Source organism: Bos mutus, chromosome 4, assembly GCF_027580195.1.
Source record: "Bos mutus isolate GX-2022 chromosome 4, NWIPB_WYAK_1.1, whole genome shotgun sequence".
Taxonomy (NCBI): Eukaryota; Metazoa; Chordata; class Mammalia; order Artiodactyla; family Bovidae; genus Bos; species Bos mutus.
Window position 1 is genome coordinate 23,249,965 of NC_091620.1, and position 12,293 is coordinate 23,262,257.

Genomic DNA, 12,293 nt, shown 5'->3' on the forward strand with positions numbered 1-12,293 from the left:
ACCTACACTGAGCTTTTAATTATATCTGAAAAGATGTGTTGAAAGTATTCTGAAAGCAATGTGTAGAGTTTTTCTCATTTAGAAAATTGCAGCACAGTATTGCAGATTTTACTGGATATGCATTACGTAAAACATTTTTAAAAAGAAAGTCTCACTTAAAACATTGCATTTATCAAGCCTTAAGGTTTATGCACTTCACTGAATGCAAGTTGAACTTTCATTTGAAAAAAGGAAAAAAAATGTAAAAGCAAATGGTAAATAAGCATGAAAGTAGCTGAAACAGCAATTTGATCCCCACATTAGTACAAATACAAAAGAATTCATGAGTTTTTTCAGTGTGAAAATCTTAAAGAATTTCTAAGTCCTTATTACAATGTAAACATGTTTGCAGTTTTGGCTGCCTGTCAAAAATAATACTATTCTTAGTGATGCTGGAACAAACTTCCATTCCCTGTTTGCCAAGCTATCTCCTGTCTTCTTCAAAACACATTCTAAACAGCACTTACTTTAGAAAAATGTCATGACTAAGAGGGAAAGAGAGCTAACAATGATTTAACTAGTACTCTTGTCCTTGTTTCTACGTCTATGCCTCCTTTTAGTTATCTTTTTTTTTTTTTTTTTAACACAACACACCTCCTGCCAAAAGGAAAAAGCAGTCTAGATAATTATAAACAAAGCACAATTTGGAATATATCATCCTGTTGACTTTTTAAAATGAAATTCCATCTGAATAAGTACTCCAGCCCCCATCCTTTTCTGTACCAGGAATTTGACTGAACTTCAACATTGATGATCAACATCATTCGGTAAATACGGCAGACAAAATAGTGTGTTCTAAACCAAACTTTAGCGAAAGTGGAGAAAGCCCTCTCTCTAAAGGTTGTTATGTCTTCACAAGGACAAGAAGTAAAAGGAAAAATGGAAGCAACTCTTGAAGAGCTACTGAAAGTTGTATATGATTAGGCAGCTGTATTTGAATTGATGTCTGTGTCTTTCTTACCATCTTGAGAAGCTGGAAATTTGTGTAGTCGGCTTTCTGTATTTTGTTTTGTCTTTTCCTAGTCGGCAGGCTGCTGGTTTAATAACTCTAAATTAGTTAATTCATTGCTTGAATTAAACATGCGAATCAGATTTTCAGAGGGATTGAGGCTTGTTATGACTCTGATAGAAGATTCTAGATTGAAAGCTGTTGTCCTAGAGAAGCTGAGCAATTTCAAACAATACATCCCTTCAGAGACTCTTTTCAATGGTGCACGTGCCTTCTGTTGAAAGCTGAGACTGAGCACAGCACAGGGCAATGTGGAACTTTGGACAGAACTCAAGGACAGCTTTGAAGAGAGGAATGACAATCAGTTTAGGCTCAGAGAAGTTAAAAAGTAAGTTAATAGTTTCCTCTGAAGAACAGACTGGAATTGTTAAGATAAATGGGATTAGAAAGGATTAGGAGGTACAGGAAGAAGTGAAATTTCTTCTGACTATAAATAAAATGCAAATTTAGATAAGACACATATAAAAGGTAAGTGGAGAAAAGGACACTTGGTTGTATTTAGGAATCTAGTATTTATTTTAAGCATATCTCTGCTTAAGGTTGCACTGCTTATGGAAAGAAAAAAAAAAGCTAATGCATGCATTGCTCTTTTCATAAAAATGCACATATGAAAAGTAAAGGTAAGTGGATTATATTTTACAGACAAAATTTTCTTGGCTATAACCTCCGAAGACAAATGCACCCACAGTGTAAGCTTAACTGACACCATCATTCCTCTGGTACTAAAACCTAGAACAGATAGAGTCCAAGAGAACAAAGGACTCCAAAAAGTTGACTCTTGAGTTTTCTAACTTTTCAATGACAGAAATGACACAGGCCTCATATACTGATGATTCACACCAGATTCAATAAAGCTGTAAAAATAAAGTAGTAACGAAGTATACAGAGTAATGGGCAGCAACTATTTTTATTGTTTCCAATCGAAATATAAAATGATTGTTTCCTCAGAGTCTGATTGCAGCCTATTTCTAGAACGGATCAAAATGACCACAGTATTATCCCACTAAAATGTGAAAAATGAGAGCATGAAGCAGATTAAAGTCTTTACTAAATGATCTAATGCCAATTGAGATGAGGAAACATAAAAAGCTACATCAACTCGGCAAGGATTTTTTGTATCCAAAGCACTAATTTAGAGTTAAAATAAAGCAAATTGGCCAGAGAGAATGAAGAACTTTATGTGGTAAATCAGGACAGTCAATTCTCCTACCTGATTAAAATGAAACCACTTTGTTCGTGATAACTACAGGCTAAATCATGACATAATTTACTATATGCGATACATGTGTCACATAGGTCATCACATGCGGTCTTAACTCTCTATTCCCCCAGTCCCACCCCCTTTCTTCTCCCAACACCATAAGTTCAAGCCCAACTATATATTTAAATTCCCTAACTCCCAATTCTTCAAGATAGGCTTCAACACTATGTGAACTGAGAACTTTTAAATGTTCAAGCTGGATTTAGAAAAGGCAGAGGAACCAGAAATCAAATTGCCAACATCTGTTGGATCATAGAAAAAGCAAGATAATTTCAGAAAAACATCTACCTCCACTTCATTGATTACGCTAAAGCCTTTGACTTTGTGGATCACAACAAACCGTGGAAAATTCTTAAAGAGATGGGAATACCAGACCACCTTAACTGCCTTCTGAGAAACCTGAATGCAGGTCAAGAGGTAACAGTTAGAACCAGACATGGAACAACCAACTGGTTCCAAACTGGGAAAGGAGTATGCCAAGACTGTATATTGTCACCCTGCTTATTTAGCTTCTATGCAGAGTACATCATGTAAAATTCCAGGCTGGATGAAGCATAAGCTAGAATAAAGATTCCCAGGGAAAATATCAATAACCTCAGATATGCAGATGACACCACCCTTATGGCAGAAAGCAAAGAGCCTGTTGATGAAAGTGAATGAAGAGAGTGAAAAGTTGGCTTAAAACTCAACATTCAAAAAATGAAGATCACAGCATCTGGTTCCAACCCTTCATGGCAAATAGATGGGTTAACAATGGAAAAAGTGAGAGACTTTATTTTCTTGGGCTCAAAATCACTGTAGATGGTGACCTCAGCCTTGAAATTAAGATACTTGCTCCTTGGAAGAAAAGCTATGACAAACCTAGACAGCATATTAAAAAGCACAGACATTACTTTGCCGACAAATGTCCATATAGTCAAAGCTATGGTTTTTGCAGTAGTCATGCATGGCTGTGAGAGTTGGACCATATATAAAGCTGAATGCCAAAGAATTGATGCTTTTAAACTGTGGTGTTGGAGAAGACTCTTGAGAGTCCCTTGGATAGAAAAGAGATCAAACTAGTCAATCCTAAAGGAAATCAATCCTGAATATTCATTGGAAGGACTGATGCTAAAGCTGAAGCTCCAAAACTTTGGCCAAAAATGTTGCAAAGAACTCACTCATTGAAAAAGACCCTGATGCTGGGAAAGACAGAAGGCAGGAGAAGGGGATGATGGAGGATGAGATGGTTGGATGGCATCACTGACTTGATGGACATGAATTTGATCAAGCTCCGGGAGTTGGTGATGGACAGGGAAGCGTGGCGTGCTGCAGTCCATGAGGTCGCAAAGAGTCAGACTGAGTGACTGAACTGAACTCCTCACCTTCAGACTCTCCAAACACTGAAAAATCAAAAGTCTCATTCAGAGGGAGCTAGAATTACAGGGCCTAACCATTTCTTTTCCCCAAGAAGCAATTTCCATATTGACCAAACCCAGTATGAAGTCTGACAAAAAATAACACCTGTTTTCTCAAACTATACCATCTTGGCTAATCATTACCCTCAACACAATTTATACGCCTTTATCCCTACTATGTTAGTGGAAAAAGTAGTTAACTTTGAGCGGTATATGTTATAGTGGTATTTACATACAATGCCTGGACCTAAATAATGCATGAGAAGGGAAGATTGTCAAATAAACTGCAAATGGATTGAGACTCATGCATAAATCTGCTAGGCAGGATGCTCTGTCCTTCAAGCACAATTGTACCATCAGCAAAGCAGTTTTAGTTTGTGCCATCTGCTAAGGTAGGATTACACATAGTTGGACCTTTAAGAGAACATGTTAGAAGAGGGTTCGGTAGGTAATTAACTCATTTCTGAAACATTGTAAAATCAGTGGAAACAGGAAGCTATGAGAAGCTGCCCTCGATTCCTTCATTTAACCAAGTATGTGCCAGTTGTCAGTGCCTTCACTGAAGAAGAATGGATATTGATCCCTTGAAAAACAAGTGAAAGAATGTCTCTGCTCTGAAAATGCTAATCGTCTGAGGAAATTTTCTCATAAAGTGTCACTTCCTCTTGAAGGAGAGAGCCGCAAAGACCCTCCGGGCCTAGATATCCCTCGAGGAGATGTGCTAGTGGAGGGCTGGCCTCTTTGCTCCGTCAGGGTGGGTCTAGCTTTTCTCTTTGTAGCTTTTATACTCAGATAACCATGATGGGCTTCTGGATGCAGGAGATAAACTTGAGGCTGAACTATGTCTGCTAGTTTCTAGCTGTCTGAACTTAAATGTGTAGAGCAACATGGTCATATGCTTTGTGAATATGTATAAAATGAATCTGTGACTTACATTTACCACATTCTCTAAATGCTGTTTGAAAAAAAAACAAACTATTTTTAAAATTTAACTCAGCAGTTCTGCTAATTGAATGAGAATACTTTCTAACAACAAAACAGAGTATTCATTCTGCCAAATGCTAGTTTTCTTGAGTTTTTCTAGGCCTTTTATTGTTTATCCATGCTATTTCTTGTGAGTTCTTAAGTGTTTATTCACTGTCCCTCATCCATCTTTTCTTCAGTGAGTATCCCAAGTAAGAGATAGCACAGGTTGTCTGAGGGATGATCACGAGGGGCCAATTCCTTAATCTCCAGTGTCATGCTATTCGTCTCCCATGACTGGCCAGAAATAAAGTGAAGTTGCTCAGTCGTGTCCAACTCTTTGCGACCCCTTGGACTGTAGCCTACCAGTCTCCTCTGTCCATAGAATTTTCCAGGCAAGAGTACTGGAGTGGGTTGCCATTTCCTTCTCCAGGGGATCTTCCCAACCCAGGAATTGAACCCGGGTCTCCTGCATTGCAAGCAGACGCTTTACCACCTGAGCCACCAGGGACTGGCCAGAAATAAGAATCTTTATTTATGTTATGGTTACTTTATACAAAGCATTTATTTAGAAATACTATTCCACAGACAGCAGACACAGCCTCATCATCTTAAAATCCAGAGGTCATGAATAGGTTAGAGCTGACCTCCAATAGCAAGATGAGGGGTTAGGACCCATTGCACGGACAGTCTTTGGGGAATGAGATGGCTCAACCCAACCTGCCGAGGAGGACCTCTCCAGGGTGCCATGGTGTACTTCCCATCCTTACTCTGGGTATGACGTCTATGCGTCTCTCAGTCCGTCTCCACTCTGGTTCATGCTTGGCTATCGGAATGGAAACATTTTGTCCAAGTGTTCCAAGGAAAGACTCATTTGTAGGCAGCCTCTCAGAGTCTGCTCTGCATAATAAAACATCCTCAGTTCTGTGTCTGCATTTAGGAATGTAACTTGTGAGCAGCCTGCCTCTGGCTCTTCCCTTGTTTGGTTCTTTCAAAGCCCACTATAAAGCTGAAAGGTGATCGCTTGACTCAATTTGCTACGTGTTGTGTTTTCTTTTTCTTTTTCGTATTGTTATTAAAATAACAAATGACGGTGCACAAAGCAGAACGTCACACTGGCATGGGCCTGTCTAAGGGAAAAGGGAGGGAAGATAAAGCGTCTAAACTACAGAAACACTCAAAAGAGGAATGTTGGGGGACAGGGACTGTGAGATGGAATGGGGTGAATTGTCAGTATTTTTGGCACAATGCCTAGTACACCCTCAGATTTCCAAACTGTTTTAAAATAAAGATTGGGAGCCACTTGAATAAAGTTTAATTTCTGTTTAAATATAATTCCAAGTTTGATAACCAAGTTTTCAAGAGCTGACTATAGTTAGCTTCATTTTTCTTACTATAAACTACAGACTCTTACTCAACTGAAAACAAACCTTTAAATGGCTACTTGAAAAGTTACTCAGTGGATTTACAGAACCCAAATAAAATTCTCACATGTTGAGGTTAAATACAAAAAATAAGAATCGTGTTCAAGAAAATGGTAATAAAATGGAAGTTGAATATAAAAGCCAGAAAATGAGAAATCATTAAATGTAGTATTGTACATGGTCAGGGTTTGGACAGATAAGAGCAACAAAATAGACAGACTCCTATTTTGTATCTCAACGGTAAAGCAAAGGGAAAAAAGGAAAGATGATTTCAAAGAAAGATTAGGGAAGTCTTCAAAAATATTTTGTTTAGATGCTTAAAAAAAGGATGACAAGGTGAAAAGAAGAAAATCCTAGTGATTGCGGGTCTAAACAATTAAGAACAATCAATTCCATTGGTGAAGCAGGAGCTTGCTGCTACTGCTGCTGCTAAGTCGATTCAGTCGTGTCCGACTCTGTGCGACCCCATAGACGGCAGCCCACCAGGCTCCCCTGTCCCTGGGATTCTCCAGGCAAGAACACTGGAGTGGGTTGCCATTTCCTTCTCCAATGCATGAAAATGAAAAGTGAAAGGGAAGTTGCTTAGTCATGTCCGACTCTTTGAGACCCCATGGACCGCAGGCCACCAGGCTCCTCCGTCCATGGGATTTTCCAGGTAAGAGTTCTCCAGCAAGAGCTTAAGAAAGCAGAAAAGAATGGTATATGGGCGATATGAGAGAACAGCCCCAGACTTAGTATTGTGAAAAGGAGAGAAGAGTTAAGGATCAGAGTAGATTCCATTAGTTTTGTGGATGTCGGGGAACTGGGTGTTTGGGAAACTTTCAAAAAGCTATCTATGGAGTATGGGAAAGGTGGGGTATGGCAGAGGACCCGAGGAGTATGGAGACTGATAAGTGGAGACTCCATAACAGTGAAGACCACTTATGTTAGATATTATAATAAACTATTGATAATGTTGATCAAGCTGGTATCATGAAATGTCATTGACCAGGATGTATAACTGGATTTCAATTTCAAGTTGATTTTTCTCATTGCCTCTGTCTCTGGCTTCAGCCTTGGCTGAGCCTATCCTTCCCATCATAATTTGAATACCTTCCCTTTGACAATCCAAAATTCCAATCTGGGCACATAAGCCCAATTTAAAGTTTTACTAAGCTTCTAAATTCTACAAGAGTAAGTTTTCTCAATGCTTATGTAGTGAAAATACCCTCTCAGCAGATCCAATTCAAGAATTAAATAACACAAAGGAATTTAAACCAAGCATACTAGCCAAGGATCCTCAACATTCATCTGCTGCTGCTGCTGCTGCTATGTCGCTTTAGTCGTGTTCGACTCTGTGCGACCCCATAGACGGCAGCCCACCAGGCTTCCCATCCCTGGGATTCTCCAGGCAAGAACACTGGAGTGGCTTGCCATTTCCTTTTCCAATGCATGAAAGTGAAAAGTGAAAGTGAAGTCGCTCAGTCATGTCCAACTCTAGTGACCCCATGGACTGCAGCCTACCAGGCTCCTCCGTCCATGGGATTTTCTAGGCAAGAGTACTGGAGTGGGGTGCCAACAACATTCATCTACAGGCATAAATAAAATCCTCCCTGGTGGCTCAGTGGTAAAGAATCCATTTGCAATGCAGGAGATATGTATTTGTTCCCTGGGTCAGGAAGATTCCCTGGAGAAGGAAATGGCAACCCATTCAAGTATTCTTGCCTGGGAAATCCCATGGACAGAGAAGCCTGGTGGGCTACAGTCCATGGGGTCACAAAAGAGTCAGACATGGTTTAGCTACTAAACAATGAAAATAATAATTAAAAGCTTAAAGTTAGCTTTGATTAGGTTGGGAGCAAAGGTGAAATGAGAATTACTTTCATAGTTTGCAAAATTGCCAACAGTACAATAGGTCTGTTGGAACTGTTGCTTAACTTCTTTCTGTTATTTAGAAAGTATATTCGTGAACTTTCTAAGCTCACATGAATTGCATAGCTTCCCTTGTGGCTCAGCTGGTAAAGAATCCGCCTGCAATGTGGGAGACCTAGGTTTGATCCCTGGATTGGGCGGATCCCCTGGAGAAGGGAAAGGCTACCCACTCCAGTATTCTGGCCTGGAGAATTCCATGGACTATAGGGGTCGCAAAGAGTCAGACATGACTGAGTGACTTTCATTTTCACTTTCTTTCCTCTACTTATCCATATGAGGACAATTTTCATGAAATCACAACCTCTCTCAAATAATCACCATTTATTACTGAATTCTACAAATTTGTTATAAGTAAATTTGCTAATAATTGTTTCTTGTTCACTAACATGAACCAGAAAATGATCTTAAGTTGCCAGATAGTATCAGTGTACCTATTAGAAAGGCAGTCTGTGCTATGTATTCTCTTTACATACCCTGTTATGTAGAGCAAATGGCATCAGATATGAATATCAGAGCAAAAATGTGCCGTGTGTTATGTATGACTGTGTGTGTGCTCACTTGCTTCAGTCATGTCTGATTCTTTGCAACCCTATGGACTGTAGCCCACCAGGCTCCTCTGTCCATGGGATTCTCTGGGCAAGAATACTGGAGTGGGTTCCCATGTATCCTGTGTCTCCTGCATTGCAGGTGGAGTCTTTACCTCGGAGCCACCTGTAAGCCCACAATTTACTATTAATGTATTTTTGAAGAATAATAAACAGTAAATGACTTTATTAATAATGACTCAAATGTTTTCCATTTTATGCTATATGATGAAAAATATATACATGACAAAGAAAAGAAGGATATAAGTACAAAATAGTGTGAATTGTACAGTTTAATGACCGAATTAAACAAACCTAACATGTGACATAAGCCTTGGCTCAAAATTATCAATTTATCTGAATAAGGGTTCCTCTAATTTTAAGATTTGATACTGTCTGATATTGGCAGCTGAATGACTCAGGAAACTCCCTTGCAGCCCTTACTTTCACCCCCAAACCCCCGTTTTACTTCCTTTTAGCTGGCTCTCTGCTGGTCCTATTGTATTCTCCTGAGTCACGGTGTGTGTGTTTTCTTATTTTAATTTAGGAACTTGGGGGATACTATCTGGGAGGGGTTTCTATTTTGAATCTGCTTCATCTCAAAAGAAAAATTTTCAGTTATGGATGATGACATCTATTTCAGGAATTCAAGCCAATCAACTGTAGACACATAACCACTTCACTCATGCCATTTCACATATTGATCTCTTTGTTTTTAAACAGCAGTGTGGGTCTACACTCATGACAAGAGCAGGGGTCTGGGATGTTAAATTATCTGCAGGCTCCTTCAGGAGATAGTACTTGCCTCCCTGGATTTGATTTTTGTCCTCTGTGCAGTGAGAATGTTCAACTCCAATGTCTCTTTCAGCTTAAATGCATTGTAGGACTCTAACTTTATGTTAATTTTCTTAGGATCCATATGGTGATGACTGGGAGGTCAGAAAGGATCATCAGTGGCTTTGGCCTTAGATCTATATTTTCCTTACTATTGTACTGCATGTAACTACAGGGAGAAAACTGCTCTGTCTTGAGTTTATCATATTTTGGTTTTGCTGTGCTTACTGAAGAGGCCTCTGCTCTGTGTCAGCTGGTTTTGTCACTGTCGCCATGCCTTCCACCCCCAACATCCTGGTGCATCTCAGCTTCCCTCTGTGACTTTTCATCCATGCAAGCCTGCAAATTAGATTCAAATTGCTATCTGTATCTTCATTTCACTCACAATATTGAAAAAGTACAAGCATGAACTAATTCTCTCAATCTAGCTCCATATTTACCTACCAACTCATTAAAAAAAATAGTGGCTTTAGCACTAGAGCAAGAGATCATGAATTAGGGAAGGAAAGTAATTTACTTGGCAAGTTTATTTGTGTATTCTCTCCAATGTCAGAGCAAAGGTTTGTCCTTGGGATAAGGGTATTTTCTCACAGTCTGGTCTCTCTAGCTGTCTGATTCCTCAATTAACTGACACCTCTGTGCTGGTGATTTCATCCTGGACTTACTTAGTGGACAGACTAGAAATGATCATTCAGTGACTTACATGCTGGTTTGATAGTATCATTATAATTATTGTCTAAATATCCCAGCAACAAAGGAGGGAAGTGAGAGGAAGGCTCTTGGAAAGGGTGTGTTTGAGATATGTAGCACTTTGCAGAGAGTAAGGAAGGGTATATTGGAGAAATCAAAACAAAAGTACAAAATCAGACAAGAATCAATTGGCTCTTGTATTGTGTTTTGTATTATACACAGCAGAATTCAGTGCCAAGGATTTCTGCATCATCTCAACTAATGATGCCGTTTTCTTTTTTACTTTATAAATACATGAGATTTATTTAATATATATTTTCCTTTGCTTACAGACTTCCTTCTGCCCTTGGATATTAAAAAAGTAAAAGTTATTGTGCATTTTCTTTCTTATTTTAAAATTACCACAGTAGAAATGTAATGCAAAAGAAAAAAAGATTCTGAATTATTCATACATGACAAATAAGAGCTATTATCTTCCTTACTTGACCATTCAACAATAATTTTCTTTTACCTAAATTCGAGAGATAAAATAGTGAATAATGTTGACTTGTTTCTTGTTACCAAAGACCTTACACAATGGTGCCTGTGAAGTTTTATTTCTATTGAAATTGTGTTGTATATCTTCCTATATGCACACACATGAGCATGCAATGAATATATTCACCTATGCACACATTTAATTTTAAAAGTTCCAGATCACATGGTAGAGATCAGTTCAGTATCTCAGTGGGGCAAGGTAGGGAACTGGAAGAGTGAGAAAAGTATGTTCCTGGCTGGTGGGCCTTGGGGGAAAGAGAGGAGAACTTCCACTGTCCAGTCCCAGTTGAGGTTGAAGTGTGGTCACAATATTGTTAGGTGTTCAGAACTGTAAAGATACACTGGAAATCTGGATTCCTATGTGTGTTCTCCTAATTTACAAATCTTGGCTCAGTGTTATAAAATACTGAGAAGCAAGCAAAACAAGTCTGTTGTGTGGACAGATTTGACCTCTAGGCCCCTACTTTATAACCTTTGACATTGACTCGCTGATAAAATTTTCAAATAAAGATAATAATGGACTTTAGGCAACTTTTAATGCATCATTCTAGTGGGTACCTAATATTTAGTTTTGTGATGATATCATGATTTAATTGAATAATCTTTTATTTGTGACATTTAGGTCCTTTTCAATTTTACACTCTAGTATACAATGGTGAAATGAGGTTTCATGTACATTTTTTTTCTTTTATAGATTGCTAATTGCTTTCTTAGGATAAACTCTTAAAACTTGGATCATTCGTCAAAATGATCTACACTTGCTGTTTTTGATAGTAAGATCCCACCAGCAATTGATGATTATGTTACTTTCCTACAGCTGTTTATAAAAATAAGAATTATCATTAAAATAACTTTGCAAACCAGGTAATAAAATATCCTATCAGTTTGAAGTTTTAGCTATGGACTATATGGAATATATACATGGCCTATACTTGAGAATAAGGTATGAAGATATGTAATCTTGATATTTTCCCCAAAGAGTTAAACAAATCACTCTAGGAACATTTATTAAATAACTTACACTTTCTCTGCAAATTTGAAAAGTTAATTCTGCAATCTACTAAATATTTCCAAAATTCAGATTTCTGGGCTTTCCATTCTATCCCATTATTTTATCCAGTTTATCTTTGTATCAATAATGTTAATTTTCCTATTTTAATTTTATATTTAGACACTCTAATTATAAGTAAATTCATTTATTAGTGAACTGTTTTAAATTATTTACTATATTTTCATGCTTTTAAATATAAACCTCAGAGTATTTTGTGAAATTTTCCTTATGGAATTTTTAGTGTGCTATTATAAATTAATTCGGAAAAAAATTAATGACTGTCTAGTAGTAAGTCTTTCCATCCAGTAATGTTTTCCTATTCAAGTTTTGCTTTTGTCCTTCTACAATGTCTTGCAGTTTTCTTCATATGTATTTGACACAAGTCATATTTATATATATCTTATTAAGAATGAACTTATTCTTAGTTGCACAATGAATATAATCTTGTCACCATATTTCTAACTGTGATATAATTCATATAGACTATGAGGGATATGTTAATGCAATTATTTTGTACTTGGCCATTTCTATATAATATAGATAGGATATATGCATATGGCAAAGCTATTGTTTTGCATCTGGCCACTTTCCAC

At 37.9% G+C, this 12,293-nt stretch overlaps 1 protein-coding gene and 1 non-coding gene across 2 annotated transcripts in view; both read right to left on the bottom strand.

The window, feature by feature from the left end:
• Positions 1–12,293, bottom strand: part of CHRM2 (cholinergic receptor muscarinic 2) — a 164,727-nt gene that overhangs the window by 16,307 nt on the left and 136,127 nt on the right. The window lies entirely within an intron of this gene.
• On the bottom strand, positions 5,109–5,180 carry TRNAC-GCA (transfer RNA cysteine (anticodon GCA)). The gene has a single exon. It is a non-coding gene; the product is annotated as a tRNA-Cys (tRNA).